Here is a 19,802-nt window from a genome sequence, read left to right as displayed (position 1 = left end):
AAAAAATAAAGAAATTTTCCTTTTTAACGCTTGTCAAAAGATTTGCAACGGCGGGAGGTATAACGCCATTTAAAATTTAAAGTCACTGGTGGGTTTAAAGGCCCTTTGTGGCATTTTGGTTTGGGTGAAGTAGTTTTCTAATAAAGTGTCAATTTGTGTAGGTATACGGATATGATAAAAATTCTTGTATGGTCTGAAGGTTAATGACAGTTTATTGTGTTTGATTTAATGCAATGGAGTCATGATTGTCGTGGCCTTGGTTGCAGTTGCAGCTGAGTTTGCCAGCGGCAATCCTACGCCTATACAGTATGCACTGTGTATTGCACGAAGCATTTACAAAGCCACACGATAAGACATATAAGTACTATATATACATTGCTCGTAAAACTGTCCTTGATCTGTGGGTCGCGTAGTATAATAAGACGAGACGAACCGAACGAACACGTGGCCGATCATACCCGTTCTCTTCCCTTCCCCACTGGTGACGTCACGAACATCACGCCATGCTACACTACCCCTCCCCCCAGCGATGCACAAACTCTGATTAAATGCGCAGATACTGGCTGCAACGCAGCTTAAGATCTGGCAACGAAGTGCTGGCGATGATTACAGTTTGTGTAAGTGTATATGTTTCTTGTTGCTTGCATCTAGATTTGTGACGGTTAGCCTGAATTGGGGGGGAGCGGGGAGGGGACTGGCGAGTGCACGGTTCCGAAGTAGCACCCGCTCCCCGCCCCCACAGGAATACACACTGCAGGTGTCAGCTGAGGCAGCGATGCTGCATTGCCACATCGCTAAAAAGCTCTCTTCTCCTGCAAACTAGGCGCTGTTCTTTGCCCACTTGGACTGATTACGTCGCTAAATTAGCACTAGTTGCTTTATAACCATAGTTGTTTGTATTGCGCACCTCGTGCTAAAGTCGAATCGCTGAAGATAGATTTTGTTTTGATGGAACATATGGCAACATCCGTACCAAAGGTGGTTGACCACAATCATCGACCCCTTTCTATTAAAATCTCACAACTATACATGGCAGACTCCGCGCTACCAGTCTTACCACTGACACAAATACAATGCATAGATTGATTGATATTTTAATTAACGACGTTTTATGCTACTCTTCTTTGTTCCCACTTCAGTTCTCCTACTTTTTACTACAACAAATCCTATCTAAACAAAGTACCAAATATACACTAATACCACTTGGGGTAACTTGTCAACTATGAAATATATATCCATCCACAACTAAAACCATTTTATATCGTCTAAAAGTCAGACGGAACCTGCCTACACCTGTTGTCGACCACCACTTTTATCCTTCTTTTGTGATATATGCCCCTTTTAATACCCCAAACTCTGCTTCAAAAGGGAGCATTACCTTCGCTTTCTCAGCCAACCTGACAAAATAAACCTGCAGCGACGGGTATGTCTTCCTCAATCCTGAATTTAGGAAGACATCCCTGTATACAATACTGATTTCCATAACCTTGAAAGTTATAAAACAAACAGTAGCAGATCTATTCATGGTCATCGAGCCTTCTTTGCGACAACAATTACTATTGTTTTTATTTATTGTTGAACCCCCTTTAATGATAAATTAAATACCCAACGCTTGAAAAATCAGATCTTCACTTAATTTGTTGAGTTTGTCTTCAGTTCAAGGTTGCGTCCATTTGGATCAACAAAATGGCTTTGTTTTTTCTTTTAGTGTTGCTCAAAACTGAAGTGTATTCTTTATGGAAACTTTACACTGCAAATAATGCTATGGTAATTGTCGGCATAAATCGGTAGGAATTAATTATTCGTGATTATTTGTGGGGAAGGCAAGGGAGTATATCCTTGAAATTACAGTTGTGCAATACTTAGTAGATTAGTTATTATTATCATTGTTATATTACGCACTGCAGAAACATTACCTGCATATTTGAAAAAGCTTATAAAAAAAAAGTAAAAGCAATATAGTCGTAGAATAATGATGACAATAATTATTGTTATTGTGAGTGTTAGTCCTGATTGCTAATATATTATAGACAGTAAAAGATAACCGAGGAGAAATTAATTTAAGTGGATTCAAGTTTTTTAATCAGTAGAAAGACGCTTGGAGCACTCCGGCAGCCACGTTAGGTATATAACTTATATAAATGGGAACTGGGAAGTGGGGATAATCTGACTTTATCTTTGTTTTGTTAGGTTTCTTTTCTTGCTTTATTTTGCAGGTCCCGGTGTTTGCCTTTACTAGCCTCAGGCGAAGTTGCACAGGCATCATTTATAAAGTAGTGATACGAGAACTTGATTCTGAGTTGGCTTTGCTTTAAGAAGTTGATGACCTTACACACGAACCCTGTTTCTTGACTACTTTAGGACACGACACATTTTTAATCCCTGCCAACACAATGAAATAGACAGAACGCAATTATCAGGCACGGAACTAACAAAATTGGATGACACTCTATTAATTAATTCTTTATCAAAACAGTTTCCGTTATTTCATTTTCTCAAGTAAGAATGATGTAACACGAAATAAATAATAAAAGGAATATACCTATTGTTGTTTAACCTTGCACATGCACAACTTGTTCTCTACGATAATCCGCATATTATTATAATATTTTAGATGTTTATCTATCTTTAAGTAGCGTTTTTTTCTCACTGTGACAATGAAAGAATTAAATGTCACATTTTTAATATAAAAATGAATTTGTTGAGTTCGCGCGAGTAATGACTGGTTATTACGAATCGAAATGGTATTTTTATAGTTGGAATCTTTGAGTGTGTGCTTATTTAAATCAGTAGAATTACGCTAAAACGTAATAGGTACGTACCCTCACGTTATCGATGGTAACACCTGTTACCTCTTTTATAACAGGTGTGGTGAAGATGACGTCATCCCATAAAATGGTGAATGTAATTCACCAATAATTTACCCGTAAATCACTGCCATAAAACACAAAATCACTTGCATTTGCTGTTGTGGATATTGGAAAATTTTAGTTGGGTTTGAAACAACCCTTATGAATATTTTATACGTGATTATCGTATTTTTCCATGGTTAATTAAACGAGGACCAGAGTGGGATTGTAAATTTGAGCAGGTAAGTAAGATCCGTAAGGTTAAATCACAATCAGGCAGTAACAGTTGAGTTTCATCCGCATAGGTAGGTAGTTATTAAAAGCTTTGGATCGCCCACTTTTTTAAGAACTTAAATAACTTCAGACAGAACCAGATTCTCAGGTAACACGAGTAGCATGTATGAAAACTACATGCTACTTGTGTTACCCGAAGAGGTATATTTCATTTGAAGAAGTGCTGTCCCATGCTTCTGTAGATTTATCAGCACAGAATGACTTTAATATCCATTTAAAGCAGATATTTATACTTACAAAATGTTAATCAATTACTGATGAAACAAGCATGTAGGTAAAAGTTAGAGTTTAACACAGTGGTGCATTAATTCAGTGAAGCAGTGCGCTGTTAATAAATTATATACTTAAGAGATATTACGAGTTTGGTTACACTTAATGACATTTACACTTAACTCTATTCTGGGTTTAGGGTTGTGTATGAATACACATGCAAGGCGGGAAAGTGAAATGTCATATAATGCCCTAGCATTCATTAATCAAAGGATGTGACGCATTATCTCCACGCCCGATTCTAATGCTGATACCGAAGTGCATATTGTCATGTCATCGCCGAATGATCACACTTGCAAAAAGGCATTACTCCTTTTTTAGTGATTTATCAAAACTTGTTGAGTTACCCAACGACCCACCTGAGGGAAAAAATCAAAACGCTCGTCATAAACCCTCAAAAAAGCACTTATTTCTAGATAAATGCACAAAATATGTTCCCGAAGATGCAAGTCATTTTATTGATGAACGACTCTGACAATGTATTGTGACTTATACCTAATTGGATTGGAGTCCCTGTGCAAAATGAATTAATCGAACTTGCGATGCGAAACAGGATGGATATTATGAGGGCTTGAATTTCTAAACTGCCACAAAATATCATTAATTAAACACAACATGCGAAAGAGAATTAAACAATCTACGCCACTCAAAGTGATTATTTGTCAACGAGTAAAGCGAAATTTTTTACAGATAAATAGTTTATGAAAATTTTAGCTTTGATCGTCGCTTTTAATTTTATGGCGTGCTCCATCCAATAATTTAATCACTTTTAGTCACGGTTGTTGAGCACAAATTTTTCGAAATCCTGTCAACGTATATTCATTATAATCGATTTTCATCAAAAGAGATTTATGTTTTTGTCAAAGCTTTCCACAAATATGTATAAATCCAACATCCACTAATCAGCAAACTCTGGAGAAGTGGACAAAAATGATGTAAATGACGTGAATTGTCCATTACAGTGACCATTTGCAATTTCAGATCTATTAGGCATTTATTATGCAAAATAAAGCCACAATCACGTCTCTCTAGGCTAATTGCTATTACCGTTCAACTGATACACCGGCTATAACACCTGATATTGCAACTGACAACATTGATTTGATTCACATGATGGTTACACATGTAAAAGTTGAATCGAACCACAGATTTCCATATTCTTAGGTGATCAACAACGTTGTTTCATTTTTTTTAATTTTCCTGAGCGTGATATTATTTAACTCAATTTTGTACGAACCGTAATGACGAGCCGTTTGATCTTTTCGGATTCAAATTAAGCTGATTATAATTCCAGTAGTTTTTGTTGGAATTAAATATTAGCATTTTCCCCTAATTGGGGATTGTAAACACGTTATGCCCGATGTGCCAAAAGCTCGGAAAAAATGTAACAAAAAAGCATAGAAGACAGACGCAAATCTTTATGAATAGGTCGGTGAAGCAATTGGGGTTAAAAAAACTATATTAGCTTGGCTTTGTTGTATTGTAAGGGTAAGTTGTAGCAGGTAGTTAGGTCTTCAGGTGTGCTGTATTTGTAAAGCAGGTTGAACCGTTCTCATTGACACAATGTGATACTTTCTAAGCAATTTGACTTGTATGCAAAACAAGTCCAGGTGAATTTTTTGGGGGCTAAACGGCAACTGTTTTCTAAACAATAAAAAAGAAAATTGTTGCATGTCATACTTATCTTGTTGCTGGTACCTTCACCATCTACACTAAGCACCCTCAAGATTACTCATCAAAGGTGAGCAAATGTTTTTTCACTAATAACTTCAAACGGCGGGATACTGACCCTTGTGGATTATGCTGAGGGTGAAATCTCCTATTAATAACCATGGAAATCTGTAGTCTGTGGGAACTTGACTTTATGTATCCACTCTGAGACATATATCCGTGTATGTATACTTGTCTCTTGTCTGCATTCAAATTGCTTAAGATGACGTCGCAGAGGGGTAATCTTTGCTTGCTTACTTAACTACATATAGTATGCACCTGTGTGTAATGATCCGTGGGCAATGTGTGGGGACTCCTGTTGTGCTTTTCAAACTCATCAAAAATACACCCTTTCAAATTAACGGACTAGTGATACCATTATTCTATCATGTTGGCTACTATTATCCATTATTGTCAACATTTTCGACACCCAAGTCTTCCATTGTTTAAAGTTTAGCGGATTTATGTTTGTTAGGGTATTAGTCATACTGTGTGATTCTATTTAAACCATGACTACATTATTCGTATTACAAGACATGGAGATAAGAACACTATCAGGGACAATAGATTTTTTTAAATCTTATGTTTTGTTGACAGAAGACAGATTATTACGTCGTGTTGTAAATACTTTGTTTTTTTATCGGAAGAGTGACGTAATTTGTGGTTAGATAAAAGATATCAACAGTTACAAAAGTTTCTTATCAACAGACGCGAGTTCAAGACTATTTTATTTTTATTGTTATTAATGTAAATATTTATAAGATACTGTGGAAATGTTATCTATACATTAAACAAATTCATTTTTAACTGCTCGAATTAAAGTGAAGCGCAGAAGTCACAATTGTCTTTATTATTAATTAATTTGATTAATTGCAATAGTTTCTCTTCTTCCACTTAATTAAAGGAAAGTTTTTAATCCCCCACTTCGGATTTTTAGATTGACATTACTAATCTAAAAATGTTAGTTTTATGTTTTCTAGGGAAAAGAATTAATGACGCCTAATAGAGGGATTCGCCTAAAACAAATCTCCACAATTTACATAAAATTTCTAACATGTGTTCGAGTTTTCCGGAAATTGTTCCTCACGACAGGGTTAATTTTTATTCACGGCTGTTAGTAACGCATTGAAACACCTGTGTCAAAAATCTATCATATGGCAAATTAACATTTTTATGATTCACACATCATGAATCTCTGATGGATAATAAAATCGCCTAAATCCGTCTATAATAACTGTCGGCAAACACGAAACCGTGAAAGTTCAACTTTTAAAGCAAACCACCCTCCGTAATTATCACGAGTGTTATTAGTTATTATCTCAACTAATAATTACAGTAGAGTGTTTGTGGGAATGGAAGAAGTTGATCTGAAAAAAATTTAACTCCGATTGTGATGAGAGTTAGTATTTGTGGAAAAACATAAAAATACACGGTAACATATGGGATACACAATATGCAAATATATTCGGACATCATTTAAATAAATGAAAATAGAGGGCGGCTGTGATGTTCTATCCACACGTGTGTTCACAGAGCGTATCGTGGATTTTTGTGATTAAACTAAATATCAGCATATAAAAAATAGCAGATGGCTCCCACAAGTTTATTTGCATCGAACAGCATGATCTAGTGACACTAAAAAAGCTCCACAAGCAATGAGATACTAATATACATATTATGTGAGCTTTAGTATGCTAACTAACATTATTCCGGTTACAGTCAGCATGTTTACCGAAATTACATAACTAATAACAAACATATGTGTTTACTTATCTTATTATTGGTTTAAGTGCAATAATGTAATGCGGGGAATGTTTATCCACCTTTCAGCGAAGTCAAAGGGGAGGTAAGCCCTCCGTTTGCTTAATACTTAGTAAAAGTACCTAAACTTTTATTCCACTTTATGGATGGCAGGAACGTTTTATTTGGACGACGTAATTTTTAAATTTTATGACTTCAAAACCCCTTAATGTTTAAAGGTTTTTTTTATATGTTTATGTTGCTTGATTTATTACCAGCGTGATAGGAAGCGAAACTGTAATACCGATTGCTGTTTATTTAATGCTTTAAGATAATTCGTTATCTCGTACTCGGCTAAAAGTTACGTGTTTCTGTGACACCCTCGCAAACTTTCCGCCAAACAATACATAATCCACACTTTGCAACGCTAATTGTGCAGCAAAATAACTTGGAAATTATATATTCATTAAGCAGTTGGGGGATAATTTGAATAGAGTCGATATGTTTTGCAAAATATGTATTTGACAAGTTTTAATTACACCGATTGGTGTAGTTAACGTCCCCAGTTTTATGTGTGGCTATTAATAATTGAAAGCGAGTTATAAAAATTATAAATAATGTGGAACCGAAGGTACTGAAAACGTCATGTTGCTGAAGTAATTGCAAGTAATGAAAAACGTAGCTCATAACAGGCGTACATTGCCAGTTCTACATGATGGTATAAGGGTTGATCGCCCAATCCCTGATCGTAAAATAACTAGAAAGCAAAAGTAATGAGGCATCGTCGACTTTATCACTCTATAAACAAGGCAGAATTCCTGGTGACGAGCGGTGGCTAATGCCTACCAGAAGCAATAATCAATATGGCTTCAGAAATAAATCTGACTTTATTATTACATGGGGTCTTAAGTAAAACACACGTTCGAGATAATCTCGGAGGTTTAACGTTTACCTTTAAAATTACAAAGTCTTGGAGTTAACGGCTTAAATTTAACTGAGGTGGTTTTAATGGAGGAATTTAATGAGACAATTCGAACCCTTGAGCGAAATGGACTTTCATTAAAAAAAGAAAAGAATTACAAGTGGCGAATGTAAGTGATTACTGTAATTTCGTGACGTACAAAATGAATAACTCCATATAGCACGTATGTAGTACATCAGCTACATATATACACTTATATAATATTTAAGTGAACATACACGTACCTATTGTTTACAATTATTATAGAGTGCATGGTTGGACGACCACGAAGCACGGTCTAGGCGGATTCAACGACAACAGTTGCTACAATTAGGACAAATGGACGAAGAAAGATCATGCAGTCAAACACAGGGTACCATCCAATAATTACCGTACAATCAACAGCAACAACAACAGCTAATTACGCTCATATTTTAGTGGCGATGTCCTTAAGTGGACTTTGCGTAATTAATGAGTTTACGACGTAAATCGTTCACATTTTAGACATCACGCACCAGCCTATTGCAGCTAATGTTATGGGAAAATAAGAACGAAACAATGCCCGGACTCTTCACTTCATCGAGCTCTTTCTATAACGGAAAACAAGACGCACTTTCTAATGTCGGTTATTTAGGATGAAATGACCCCTTTGTAATTGGTTCAAAGATTCATTTATTGTTGAAACGTAATTAGCCTAAAAGTGAAATTTTAATGATTCACCGACCGCCAATTACCAAAACGATCCCAACAATGGTCAACTAATTGTCGCACATTTGCTATCACAAGGATCGACAAGTCAACGACACTGTCGTCAGATTTCGTTTTTTTCCCTGAAAATTCATTACTCGCAAAGTCTGGCGCTATTTAAATCATTTTACTATATGACTGGTCAAGTAATTGCATTACACGGAACACGAACATGTGATGTCTGATAAGTACATTAAAACATAATTGTAGCAAATTAAGAAGAGGGTTGTCCCATTATATTTACTTATCTAGTGAAATGGTCTATCTATGTCCCCACAATCCAGAATGTATATGTCATGTTGTTATACACGAAATGAGTAATTACCGTGTAGTGGTATTGCTTATTGACAGATGTGTAGGTGAACTGACCCTAGAAACCAACGGGCACTCGTACTACTTGTTTGCGTAACTTTGACAGAAACTCCCCTTTTAGACTGCTATTATTGTCACTTCATTACAATTAATGCCAAAAGTTGATAAAACGACAGGAATTTTGTTCCAGTCCACAGACTCACAAATCACTTCGTTTCCTATAATTCCAACACGTTTTTGAATAATACAGGCTGAACGCAAATAAAGTACAAAGCATCAATTAGCACCTTAGATTATAGATCTTCGCCTATGGCCTGTTACCTCTGTTACCTGTTACTCGTTTTAGCCAAAAGACTCATTTCAAAAATTGGGCATGGAATGGAAAAACATAATTGTTTTGAATTAAATGGGGCTTTCAAAAGGGCTAAAAAGACTAATACTTTTACTAGGAATAAAATAAGTATAGTATGTATATGGTAAATCTAAGATAGGAAACATTTCCTTTTGATCACTTTGCTTCTCTAACCAGTAATTATTCTTTAGAATCATCTTTTGAAGTTGCAACTGTACATATTTTTAAATAATATACCACACAACAGCGCTCTCCCAAATATTCACAAATATTCCCTACAGCAGAAGAAAAAAATCCTACCTTTTTAGATCCAACGTCGCCATCGTCTTCATACACAGACCTACTGCAATAGAAATTTTTTTTATTAGAAATTTGTACGTTGTCAAACTGACAGTTAATTTACCCTTTTATCCTGATCCCTAAGCCGTATCGTCAGCCTCTTATCACTGCATCCCCCTCCCAGAACCAGGCACTACTCACACGATTTTATTTTATTTATAAGACATAAATTTATTGATAAATTCTAAAAATTACTTTGGGCACTGTTTTGCGAAAGTCGACTTTTAACTTTAACAATCGCGGAAGACGCGGTTTCGGCGGTTCTTGCGCGATCGCGGGAGTCGCGAATTTACGATACGTCCTCATTGTACGAAACTCCGAAGCACGACTGAATTAAATTAAAGATGAATTTTAATAACCAATTTGATAACTTTTTTTGTTAATATTGTAGTGGAATACAAAATACACACAAGATTACGACTTCATTACAAAAACATGTAATTTATAATCGTATTTTTGTGTTAGGTTTATATCGACAGATCAAATAAAAACTCCTAAGGTACCTTTAGAATGCCACTGCTTGTTCTTAATTGCGACTTCGACAGCGGTTAATTTTGGGGTTATTAGATGAAAACTGCATTAAAACGCAAAAAAAAAACGAAAGCAAGAGTAGGTACGTGTTGTGATTTATTTTCATAACAAAACTTTTCGCAATCTGTTTTAAACATGACAAAAATCTTTCATTAAAATTTTTTCAAAATTTCCAGATTGAGAACCTCAATTTAATTGACAGAAACAAGAGACTGTTTCTTCAATGTTTTTTTGATCGCTATGACGATATGTTTATTGCTGTTTTAATGTATGTAACACTTTAGATGATATCTATAATCGGAATTTTTGGCTAATCCGACGAGGGGCAGGCAACTGCCGTGTCCGAATATCCGCAAATTACTGTAATTATATGAATATGGCCCTTCACTGATGCCATTACGCGTAAGTAAATCCACACTGATCAATAAACACTTTTTGTAAAGTCAAATTCGTCACAAATACAGCACTTTTTAAGAACCATCTGAGAATATTTTAAAATTGAACAATTCAACCCTGTTCAACTATACTATAACACTGTTACTGTTCGACTAACATTTTTGCCACAGGTGGTTATCAACGTTTTTATTTTTAACTTCTTAATGAATCAGACAGAATAACATTGAATTACGACCAGTCAGCCCTAAATTCTTCAAACATTTCTGCTCAGAAACGGTGCCGTTTTGGACCGCGAAACTTCAGACCTGTTATCAATTACAGTCGACTCTCGATAATTTGAGCTAAGCGTTCGTTCCCTTGGATTATTCGAAAATTTGGTAATTTACTACGCGTTAAAACGAAATTTTCTTGGAGACGAGAACAAAGAGATTGATGACGTGAGACCTTTTCACGGCTCTAATAATGCGATGTAGTGAAATATTCTTGTTGCATTTTGCTGTTTTTTAATATTTTTTTTCTCCTCAGTGAAAACTTCTTTGAACATGTTTTCAAAAGAAAACTCATAAATTTTGCGGTAATTCAAACTCGGCCCGGTTGCTCGTAATTCGAATTATCGAGAGTTGACTGTATTCTTACCCCTTTACAGGATTGTGTTTAATTCGTGTTCATCCTGTATATGTGGGTTTGTCATTTATGTAGACACGTTAGACGATAGTATCTTTATAAACGGTAGTTTTACTAGAAAATATAATGACATAATAATTTTAAAGATGGGCAAGATTACTTCTCTTTAATATGAATATTAACATAGAATAAGAAAATTTTATCCTAATGTTAATTTGTTGGCGACTAATTAAATTGTCGTTTGTATGTCACTTTAAACAAACAAGGTGAAGTTATTCTGCATAATTTTTTATGTTGATTTCACGCAAATGCATTACGAACAACTTCCTCATTCATTAAAATATGCTTGTATTAGCTGCAGAAACAGAAGACACGTGATGCAAGTTGCAAGTCGTAAACACAATCTACCATCAAATTATTCGTAGTAACAACAGATTTTTTTCTAACATATATGGTTATTCTTGTCAAACTGTTATTTGAGTAATAAAATCCGTTTCAAGGATTCCAGAATAATTATGCAAAATGTACAAATTCAAACGGTAGTAATTTTCCTGTGGTCTGTAATTGTGGATTTAGAAGATTTTTATCGCATCTGTTGGTATACTTGAACGTGTACGTTTTTATTTAAACTTATTTCCTTATCTTTCTCCAGAATCGCTTGTGCTCTCTAGAAATTATACGTTGAGGCAGGTCCAGACGTTGTTTTTCGTCATAAGCAATTACAGAGGGAAATGCAGTTTTCCTAGAATTATGTAGAATAAAGCTCGAGTTGGTAAAATTGTATCAGAATACAGTTATGATAATGAGTCATCGTAATTAGTTTCATGAGTAACACCTCTATGTTCTGCAAAAACTGTTATTGAGTAATGAAAATTTTTAATAAATTGGATCGTTTGAAGACCGTTGTTCCGCTTGCGTTCTTCAAGGACCATCGGGTAATTTTAACCAATAAAATTACGTAAAAATAACAAACAGTGAAGAACGTAACATCTGTTACACATAAATCAAGTCGTGTTGACGAAAGAGGAGCACAAGCTACTTTATGTATGGATTAAGATTGTAGTTGGAAAAGTGGTCCGTTGTCAATTTGCAAACTTGTTCTATTTGGAAAAAAACTATGCCGTTGTCTGTGTTGCTGCTTCTGGTCTTTAGATGTTAGTTAATTGTGTGTCTTAACAGTTATAAACGGAAGGAGAATTTTGAAAAATTACAGAGGAGAATCTAAATTGTTGGTATTAAACGAAGGCCAATTAAGAGTGGAATTACGGGGAATGCCAATCTAAACACAAATATAGTACATATACGTAATGTTAGTGGCAAACATGGCAGTAAATACTGCTCCAAGCGTCCAAGAGCGTTTTGACAAGAACAGAGCAAAGCTTTTTCGTCGTCATTCCAGTTGGCTGTTTTAAAATCACTCGACATGCCAGGACTGGGTATACCTTCATAAAAAAAGAAGAAAATATTCAGAAATAAAAAGCACATCAGCTGGAAATGATAACCGGTTTATTGTGTTGCTTTCCTTTTCTCTCTCTCTAGTAGTACTACAACTACTGCTAATACGTAGTATATTCGAGATGAGTTGAGCCAGAGGTAAAAAACAAGAAGTAAATAAATTTAGGTGGAGGACATTAAACACGAGCTGCGCAACGAACTATCTGCACAGGTAGACTTCGTTTGGGTTCGGCTCCAATAGGAAGGTTATCATTATCTTTGTTTTGTTCCCAGTGGTCAAGCTCTCAACAAAAAATCTCGCAGATCCTATCGTTATAACGACCGATATTTCGATGAAGTTGGTAATCGATGCTATATTTGACACATTTCAAATTTATATTAATATACGAAACGAATATTTTCATAGTTGGGCCCTAGATCAGCTTAGAAGGTCAACGTACGAAGAAAAGGGGCAACGAACAAGGGTAAACTCTAGTGCTCTCCCTCCTCCACAGTCATCGAGACCTGTTGGTCGTCATACGTCCGCCCTGTCGCCCCGTTGATACTGTCAGAACAATACAACTCAAAGTGTTCCAAATCTCCAAAAATACAGATTCTTTCAACTTCACTTTGACAAATTAGAGACGGATTATTTTTAAATCCTTCTTTCATCAAATAAAAAATACATAAATGCATTTTTAGGGTTATTTTCGGTACTATTCGTCTATGCTCAGACATCGGTGACACCTGTTACGACAATAAACTGAAAAATGCTGTCTTCTACTTAAAATATGGGGATAAAAATAGTAACTTCTGAAAAATCATCATTCGAAAAATCTTGATTGATTTATTGCAAACGTGTAGAGTTCGTTTTATAAAAATGTCGAGTTTGAGTTTTCGCATGTCGACTGGTGTATCCGGTACTGGTAGTGAGTATAATAATTTGTACAACGTAGAATCTGTAAGAGTAATATAAAGAGGTAATGTCATTGTCTTTTCTACTGAACTGTTTTGACTGGAAGGTTGAATCCGAATGTGCCAGGTGGGCGAACGAGAGTGGTCAGACTATAACTCGGCAAACGTTTGTGTTATGTTGTGGAGTCGTTTTTACTGAGCCAACACCACGCGCCCATCCACATGTGGCGCGCGACGTGTCGACGCACGTGTGACATTCATTGGTACAGGCTGGATGCATATGCGGTGATGTGAAGTTCAGCACTATACTGTAGTAGCAAAAGAGGAGTAGTAATAAAAATGCATGTTTCTCGTTTCCATGATCCACTGAAATGCGGTTTAATTATTAAGTGTCCATAATGATAGGTGTTCGCTGGTCGATGCGGCAGGCAAGTGTGTGCACTAATCAAACCACGGTCCAGGAAGAAATCTCGCATAACATCAGCTAGCGGAGGCTGAGGGCACTGTCCTGCCGTAATTAGCCTCTGATTAAACCCCTAGGCCCCAGGCTGCTGTCCGCTCCGTTGTAGTGCTATAGTGCAGTTAGAAGCGGGTTCATTTTGACGTTACTATAACCAGTTGTCTTGGAGCGACACCGGCAGTCCAGGCCATCTCCATGAAACGGGTAAAAAACGGAGAGCCAGGATGGAGATTGGAGAATCATAAACATGATAGTTCAACAGTGTGACGCGCAATGGAGCGTGCGCTGCATGCGGGAGCGGGGGAGTCGAACTGTTCAACTGTTGAACCACTATGTAGCGTCGCGAGCCAAACGCGCGCTAAGGCCAAGGCTAGCACACCACTCGACGACCTTGAACGATCACTCGCACATAGGAGACGCACTTGCACTTTTCTGTAGTGGACGACGGAGAGGTTGCGCTTGTCTTCTTGAAAACTCGAAGGTTCGTCCGATGATCCTGCTGGACCTCTCGACGATCCCGCAAGTTCGCTGTCGTGCAACTTACCAGACACGGAGTAGGCGGAGACAGCAAAAGTTGTTGACCTTAGGTCATCTCCGACCACGCTTTTTCTTTGGCCACTCTACACTAGCTCTTTATTTATTGTAATTATTTTTTTTTTACCGGAGATGCTACCGTTTTCAATTTGCAACAGTCCTCCAGTTTTTTTCTTTAAACGTTTCATGTCAAGCTGGTCATTATTAGCACATTGTTCCTGCTATAGCTTCGTACAACAAAAGGATTAACGCTTGATCAATCTCTGCAATAAGAAAACTCAAAATGATAAACATGCTACTGGTTAATAATTGTAATTAAGGGAAGTCCACAGGTCAACATCGCCAGGTGTCTTTTACCGTACACGGTAGCTCTTTTCCCGTCCCGTTTGTTCTCTTCGTTACCTCTCTCTCACCAACGCGTTACGATTTCAAGCTTTAACTTTTTTAATTCCTCTTATTTCTTTTAGGTGTACAATCCAGAAGCTGCTAACACAAGCACGGTTTATTAATAAACCCCAAATAAAAAAAAAACGTAATTAAAAATAACCTGAAGGGACTAATACATATTTAATAAGGGGCTATTTTAATCGGCTTTTGGGTTATAACACTCGGAACAATAAGTAATTAAGTTTAACAAGACGATGCGCGGGTTTGCCGACCTCATATACTCGCGAGTGGAGCAGGATGGTCACCTGTGTCAGCGTGTGGCGCGTCAGATTGTAATCGCCATCGACCCGGTTGACCCTTATGATATTTCTTCCTACAATGGCTAACTGGTTTTTTTAACGTTCACATTCTCTAATTATTATTTGGCAGGTACACCGCCACAGGGATGCATCTTAACGTTCTACTCAGTTATCGATCTGCAAACGGTTTCGACAAATCTTTCCTTTTTCAAGGATTTCAACTTATTCTTGACGAAAATTGTTGTTTATTAAAGTAATTTATGTTACGTTAACCGCATAATTTTCTTTCCGAGAATGCTGTTATTCGAGTAATTTTGTGACAGTTAAACTGGAATAACGAAACACTTGCAAAAATATTACTCAAGCTCATTTCGTATTAACTCATTGTTAATAAAAATTTCTTATTAGTGGCGACGTTCTTCAGTAGGTGCGTTTCATGACAGGTCGTAAATAAAATTTGGATTGCCTGTTGCACTGAGTGACCGATCAGGATGCAAGCACACCTCCAAGGGGGAAACTTCGCGGTTCACTCCTGCTACGTTAGTCATCTGTTAGAATTGGTTAGAAGCTGTTAGAAGCTCGGCTTCCCAGTTGAATTTCAGAAGTAATAAGTGAAACTGTGGACCTGGAGAATGGTAAGTTCCTGAAGATGTCGAATCTAAAAATTAGGTTTGTGATAAACCCACCAATTTTCATTAGCTCGTAAATATGAGCCCATGAAATAGTTCTTAATAGTGTCGTCTGTCGTACTAAACAGCCTACAAAGCAACCCAGACTAGCAGCAACATGTAACAACAGGATTGCTTTTAACCTCTAAACGGTAGGCGCCAGATCGCCGAGATGCCTCCGGCAACAGCTTGTTTTATTTACTCGTGTGGTTGATCATGGAATTAAGCATTGTGTTCAGCAACTTCTAGTCGCTGTCTTTATTTCCTTAATGTTTATCGTTTTTATAGTTTGAAAGTTGAAAGATATATTAACAGAAACTAAAGTGTCGTTCACACCACGCTTAAACTTGTGCCTGAACATCTGATTTAAAAAGATAACATTTTATCGTCAGCTGAGTGAATATAATTGAGTAGCCTGTTCCAGCTACCGAAGGCATTAAATTATCCGTGATGTGGTCTATCCTGGACTGTTGACGTTTTTCAATGGGTACCAACGTGTAATTTTATGAACAATGCATAACAAAACTGATCCAGGTGTTCCCACAACCCCCTAAACCTCGGAAAAAGGAAGTAAAATCATCATTGTGCTTTTTGCGCGAGTATAGGAAGAACGAAGATAAAGCTAACTACCGCACGTAGTTTGCGTAATGACCAATTGGAAGTGGAAGGGGGACGGTTTAATGCTCGTAGTAAATGGTGATATATGTATTTACAAGCTTGACAAACTTGTGACAGTTAATCTCCAGTTTTAGTGTGATTTGCATATGTTAATTTTAGTACAGGGAATTACTTTAACCCTGCTTTGACTAATCTCCACTGCGTGGCTCACTAATTTCCCGGATTCTAATTCTTCGATTCAACATCAACATTCGTCTCGTTCCAAATAAATAGCTCGTTCATGTTCCATTTTGATAACAAGCTGTGGAAAGCGTGAAAATGAACATAAAACAATTTACATGAAATTAAGGCACTTATTTATCTGCATATGTCAATTTCATTACCATGATTGTTCCACCGATTTTGCATATATATCAAGTTCTACTGTAATTACACAAATAGCCATCATTTCATCAGGATGAAATAATCACCCAATAGTTTAACATAAACGGATCAAATTGTTTTATCGATCGAGGAAATGCAAAAAACTGCCTTCAGAGTTCTCTTTGTTCATGGGGATACTCCACCTTTGGGACAATCAAATCAATTCTCGGACATGAAATAATTACTAGGAGGGTTCGTATTTGTTTGCTCGTTTATAATTAAAACGAACTAGACTGACTACTTTTTAAAACTGTCGATACCAATTAAAGTCAGTGTTACAAAAGTTTTGCTGCAGCTTTGATTACAGTGTAAAAGCTTGAAAACGCTACCTAGTTACATTAAATATTTATTTATGAAACTTGCTGTAATTGTTAATCGACGAAACATGAAATTATAACTCGATTATTTAAAAAAACACATCTTTTATTGATCAGTTTATAGATTGTATTATTTAGTACCTCACAGGTGAAGGAGACATTGTCACAACTTTATTCAATTACCTGTTTCCGAGCCGAGAAAATTAATAAATTGATATTGTATGTATTAAATAATGTTGACACGAGCGTCGTGATATAACAAGAAAAGTATTGGCTAAGCGCGGAGAATTATTAGTCAATGTTTTGTTGTTGTAAGATTATTTATCAGTTTATTTATTTGCACACGACTAGTTGGATGTAACAAAATGCGTTTTACAAGTGTAGCTCGTGAGAAATATTTTTGTATAGATCACCATTTAGTCGTAAGATTTTGAAGTTAAAGTCAAGCAGCAGCGCAAATTATAAGCTGAGTTACATTAAATGGGTTTATAGATGTAGATATCCCCTAAGAATGAAAATGTCGAACCTGAAATATGCATTAGGATTAAAACTGCGTTGCTAGTCTAATGGTAGGGTCTGACAGAGGTAAGAAGTTGGCGTAAATCATGTTGTGGGTCGAAGATGACGGTAATATTTATAAAGTAATTAATGCGGTCGAGATAGGTTTACTGCGAAAGCAATAAATTGGCGGATGGCGACATATTATTTATGACCCGGTTTATGTTTAAATGGAACGGTGGAAAACTAGAAACAAAGGCAGTCAAGGAAGCAAAGCTATAGCAATCAATGTGAGAAGGGCGAAGTGCATTACTTAAATCAACTGCCGTAACATGAAACAAACTGTCAGCGGGGGCAGTTATGGCCTATCATCTCACATATCGGCGAGGTAAGAGTGTCCGCAGCCTGTGGTCATATAATAAAGTAATCTCTGAAATGTCGACCGCTCTTGGCCTAGCTATAACCATAACTATAACTCACCTCCAACCCTCATAATCAATACCCTCTCATCAGACAGATCGCGGATTATCTGAGAACTGCCGTCCAGTCTTTCCACCTGATAAATCAATTAGAACCTTTGTTCTATTCTCGAGATGCAATTTTTCGCGATACCCCATAAATTCCCACTAGTGGCTTTTTATTGTTTGAAAGTGGAATAATTCTTCTCGCTGGCTATTTCAAATCCATTAAGGGACATAAAAGGTAAATGAAGCATCGCACTACAGCAAAACACAAGGGTTACTATCCATAGATTGGTTACATTTACATTTTATAACATTGTAGAGATGGTCATCTGAATGCAATTTGTACGAAATATTACTCATGCTGTCCTTGGGGTGGACTCGAACGCATTATACAATCACTTTTCACCATGCTACACTACACCCACATTCAAAAACCAAAAATAAATCAAAACTGTCAAATCATAAAAGAATATACAGCTTCTGAATAAAAACAACTTACTACCATTACCCTGACTAATGTGACGAAAGGAAAAGTTAACATACCCCGAAAAAATGACCACACAACTACCTGCAGTACAAAAAATAGGACGCCACTAAATCTTCCCGATCCTGAAAGATAAGTAAACAATAGTAGGGGTCGACATTACGCATCCCTTTGGCACCACCACCTGCAATTCACAGTCATATCACACTTATCGGACATGTTAAGACCTGTTGAGCTTTCCCGAGTAGCCCATTTATACCCAAGTCATATCGCCTCGTTTTTTAAAACAAAATCATTTTATCCGCTCTCTAATTTTTATAAATTCTGTAGGTCCGGACATGCTAAAGTTCTGAGTCATCTTCGGTAGGTTGCTTCACTCTTGCTGTTTTTTTATTTGACTTCTTTCATTATCTACGCGGTTTGAGTGTAGTGTACTCTGCCAAGTTATGTAATATGCGCACAAAATTACAATGCTCTACTAAGTTTAGAAATATTTTTAGACTTCTGGGATTTTTCTAATTGCGATGATCAAAACTATTAAAAGTTCGTTGGACGTTATCTTAGGATATATTTTTTATCGATGCAGCTAGAAAATTGCACTTATTATATACATTACTCACTCATCTTCTACTCGTATTTTATCTATTAGTTTGGCAAAGTGTGTATTTATGGGGATAAAAATTTTATTTCTTGTTATGCCGGGAACAAAGGGTAATTTGGCATTGCATGTTGGACAGTGAATAGCATTTTTAGTGATTACACCCTCATATCGTTCACTTGCACACTCAGATTGAACTTTATGTATTAATCACCCGTTCAAAATAACTGGTTTAAAATTTTTCTTTACCATAAATTACAACCGAACTCTCTCCCTTTGATATAATTACAGGGAACTGAAGGGAAGTCATATTTTATTTCTTCAAATCGTGCGTTTGTTCAAATTAATTTGATCGCCGTTCGGTTTATTACCAGTTTTCTCCCCAAGTGTCAATGTCTGAAAACCCTTATTAAAATAGTATTAGACTAATTCAGTCATTTGTCATATAATAAATTTCATGCTTTATTGCACCATTAAAGTCATCGGTTCTATTTACGTTTATTATGGATATATTACTTGAAATCCACGTGTTCACAAATGTCAATATTTATTTGATTTATCGGAACAGTATTTATGTT

At 36.4% G+C, this 19,802-nt stretch overlaps 1 long non-coding RNA gene across 1 annotated transcript; it reads left to right on the top strand.

Moving 5' to 3' along the window:
* The first annotated feature begins 521 nt into the window (after positions 1 to 521).
* On the top strand, positions 522 to 2,440 carry LOC148167422 (uncharacterized). The gene is made up of 2 exons (XR_015770889.1): positions 522 to 617; positions 2,217 to 2,440. It is a non-coding gene; the product is annotated as an uncharacterized LOC148167422 (long non-coding RNA).
* Positions 2,441 to 19,802: the final 17,362 nt, after the last annotated feature.

The sequence above is a fragment of the Gnatocerus cornutus genome, chromosome 10 (assembly GCF_029298725.1).
Source record: "Gnatocerus cornutus isolate USDA-ARS CGAHR chromosome 10, icGnaCorn1.1, whole genome shotgun sequence".
In the NCBI taxonomy this organism is placed as follows: Eukaryota; Metazoa; Arthropoda; class Insecta; order Coleoptera; family Tenebrionidae; genus Gnatocerus; species Gnatocerus cornutus.
The sequence above is the reverse complement of the archived record's forward strand: the minus strand, read 5'-3'. Positions and strand labels throughout refer to the sequence as shown.